The following is a 3,531-nucleotide window of genomic DNA, read 5'->3' as shown; positions in this document are numbered from 1 at the left end:
GCACAATTATAGTTGGTCTAACTGCACAGGATTTAGGGTTTTAGACGACAAGATATCGAACTCACGGTAAATATCGGTAATATCATCTACCGTTCGTTGTTGTCGCTAAATGTGAACTTGTGGTATAGATGGACCGGGTGCCGCCATGTTGAGTGAACTGCGCGTGGTGCCCGATAGGTGGAGCCAAACGCATCGGTAAATTAATATGGACTCAAAGACATATTGGAGAGAAATAATAGCAATATATCTCGAAAAGGAAAATCGAGGCAGCGGACTAACGCATTTTAATGTATTTATTTACTAAATGTATTGTCCAAGACTGGGTCATTCTATGGAAACGTCCATTTTTCTGTCCCTAACCTTTACAGAAATATTACACTTGAAAAACAATTTAGTGTTACAATTTTTTTTATATTTTAAAATAAAACAGTATGTTATTTGAACAATTACACCTTCTTGAGCCATCTATGTGGCAATATTTGTTTTTAATTAATTATAAAGGATTCCAATCACCACAAAACTGCTCATCCCCACAGCCATGTACAGAGGGAAAGTGCTTTATTTTGAGGTCAAAAACAGGTTTTTCTACCATTTAAAATACAATGATGTATTCATAACTATCAATTATATGATGTAAATGAAATCAAAAAACAAAATGCCAAATAAATATTATAAAATATATAATGAAAGTAATGGTCCCCTGAAGTTGTGTCACTGGTGTTACCGTTTAACAAAAATCTTTTATTTTGAAATAAAAATCACACTGATGACATCACTTGACTTCCTTCCTCCTATTTCCTGAAGATCTATGAAAAAAGGCCCATGTGAAGTCCACTGTCTCTTTTCAGTTATCAGAAATTTTCTCATTTATCTCATGATTTCATATGAAGCTTTTAGTGGAAGTCACTGGTATGACCTACTTTATTGTTAGGGAATTGTAAAAACTAGAATACAAATAGATTAAACTACTCAATTTAGTGAGTATACCATGATTGACAACATGTGGTTTGATACCTTGCAGCAGACATTTTGTAAAATGCATTTTTCATGAAAATTGTCACTGGTGTTACTGTCACTGGTGTTACCTTCCTTATGGGTTACACCAGTGAAGATCAGTTTATGGTTATGTTCTTTTACTAACTGCTTTCACTAATTGCCAAATGTATGCCAAATGTAACAATTTAGTCTTAACTAATTAATTATAGTTGAAGAATAAGGATCTTTGGTCTTATGTATATGTCACTGGTGTTTCATTGTGTCACTGGTGTTACTTTTTTCTGTCACATTAAATAAAATGCATCACATGTGACATGATAATAATTTTACATCCATTGAATTCTGCTTCACTCAAGAGTTAAGATATAAAGGATTGCATCATTACTTGTTTATAACATTTTTTACAAATATTTTGATTGTTATAGCAAATACATGGTTGCGCAAATGAACTAACATCATTTAATCACACTTTTAACAAACCTGATTAAAATAAATAAAACATAGTCTCCTTATTTTTTGCATTATCGTTATTTTTCTGTAACTCTGACTACATGTACTAAAAGAATTGAGAAATAATATTTCGTAAAAACCTTTAAAATTGCCAAAGAATTAAGGTAACACCAATGACAAAAAATGGTACGTGTGGTCTTTAAATAAATGCACAAAAAATATAAAAAAATCCTTAAGCTGTCATTTATGTGTATTCATAAAGTCAAAAGGTAATATAATAATGTGATCTAAGTTTAAATGTTAAAAAAATTAATACATTTTAAGACATCTTGCCATACCAAAAGTGGACGTTTCTGCGCATCACTTTATTCCTTGGAACCAGAATGCAGCAAAATACTTTTATAGAAAAAAAAACCTTCGAGATTGTTTTTGCTTCTGAACAACAGAGGCTGTAATGATAAAATAGTAAGTTTACAAAATCTCAAAACATGGACAAATAAGACAAATTTGTAAAATATGAAAATTATTCAAATTAAAAAAATATTTAATAAATAAATAATTTGAAAATATATGGAATAAAAATAAGTATCTATATAAGTATCTAAAATAAAATAATAATAATTATTATTATAAATACTAATATAAATAATACATTTAAAAATAAATATCAGTAATAAATTATATACGTAATATATATTTTTAATTTAAATGTTTTTTTTGGTACTTTTTCTAAAAAAAAAAAAAACATACAAAAAAATGCTTTGTACTTCACAAATGCAGTGCCAGAATCCGTTAATCCTTTCGTCTTTTCATTTTCAAAAGCTCTTCAGTAGGAAAGCGGATACTGGCCAAAGATTCTCTGTAGTGGCTCCATGACCGTGTACCAACCGGTGACGGTTGCTAGGCGGGAATTTTGCACCAAACATTGACAGACAAACCTAACGGCTATGGGTATTGACTGACATGTTTTTTGTAGTGGCTCCATGACCGTGTACCAACCGGTGACGGTTGCTAGGCGGGAATTTTGCACCAAACATTGACAGACAAACTAACGGCTATGGGTATTGACTGACATGTTTTTCACCCTATCACCTGAGACTCGACATGAGCGCGGACCAATCAAATCGCTCCTCTCAGTCAGCGTGTGCAGTCTTCCCACATGAGACCGCCCACATCAGAAAATCTTCATGTGAGCTTCCCTGATGCTGCCAATGTTCGCTGATTATTCTGAATATAGAAGGTAAGAACTGATTGTATTTGCAAAATAATGCAATATATCGCAGAATTCTGATTTAAAGTGCATGTCAGTGTCATTTCGCGGGATGCCAATAAGACTGGTAATTTCTTTTCGCGGTTTTCATTAGCGTGTATTTAAGTAGCGTACTATCATTAGTTTGGGCAGACCCGTTCAAGGCCCCGCTAAATTAGACATCAGCTGATGCTTTTCAAACTTTGCAACGCAATGTTCATGTGATGATGCTTTTATCCGTATAACATAAAGCAGCGTAACAAATCTTGTTTGTAAAGAACTAATGTTGTAGATATTAGACCGTGTAAGTCAATCCATGGTCTGTTATTTGTAATGTAGAGCTTGTAAGTTTCTATGTATTGTCAGTTTTGTGATTCAGTATTATTGGACAACATAGCTTTCATCAGATTGTTAGTCTAATTTATTGCTGTCTTAAGGTCCCTCTCCATCTCTGATTCTTTCTTTTAACCTCTCTCCTTTTGTACCCCTCTTACCTCTTTTAAAGAGTGGTGGGTAATTCCTCCTGACATGTCATATTTAATTCATAAGCTCTTGTACACTGTCTGGCTTTTGCTTTTAGTTTGGCTCAGTTTTTGCATTCGTCCAAGGCTCTATTGCTTTTAGGCTTAATTTGTTTTTATTTTAGTGTCCTACTAGTTTGTCTAAAAATGCATGTATATGTTTGCCTCATCTAGGCCAGGTGGCAGTTATTTATTTATTTATTTAGTCATTTATTAGTTATAGTGATTCCCAGCATGCAGCTGGATTCTGCGTGGAAAAATATTAACCTTTCACTCATCAGGAGGTGCTCCGCTCGAGTCGGTTTAATAATTCCT

General features: G+C 33.1%; 1 protein-coding gene across 1 annotated transcript in view; it reads left to right on the top strand.

The window, feature by feature from the left end:
• Positions 1-2,608: 2,608 nt before the first annotated feature.
• Positions 2,609-3,531, top strand: part of LOC107683980 (serine/threonine-protein kinase Nek1-like) — a 38,318-nt gene continuing 37,395 nt past the window's right edge. Inside the window, exon 1 of the mRNA XM_016480086.1 lies at positions 2,609-2,686. The gene's annotated coding sequence lies outside the window, so the exon portion shown is untranslated. The remainder of the gene's footprint in view (positions 2,687-3,531) is intronic.

The sequence above is a fragment of the Sinocyclocheilus anshuiensis genome, unplaced genomic scaffold (genome assembly GCF_001515605.1).
Source record: "Sinocyclocheilus anshuiensis isolate Anshui unplaced genomic scaffold, SAMN03320099.WGS_v1.1 scaffold637, whole genome shotgun sequence".
NCBI classification, from domain to species: Eukaryota; Metazoa; Chordata; class Actinopteri; order Cypriniformes; family Cyprinidae; genus Sinocyclocheilus; species Sinocyclocheilus anshuiensis.
Note: the sequence above shows the minus strand (reverse complement) of the source record. Positions and strands in the feature narration are given on the sequence as shown.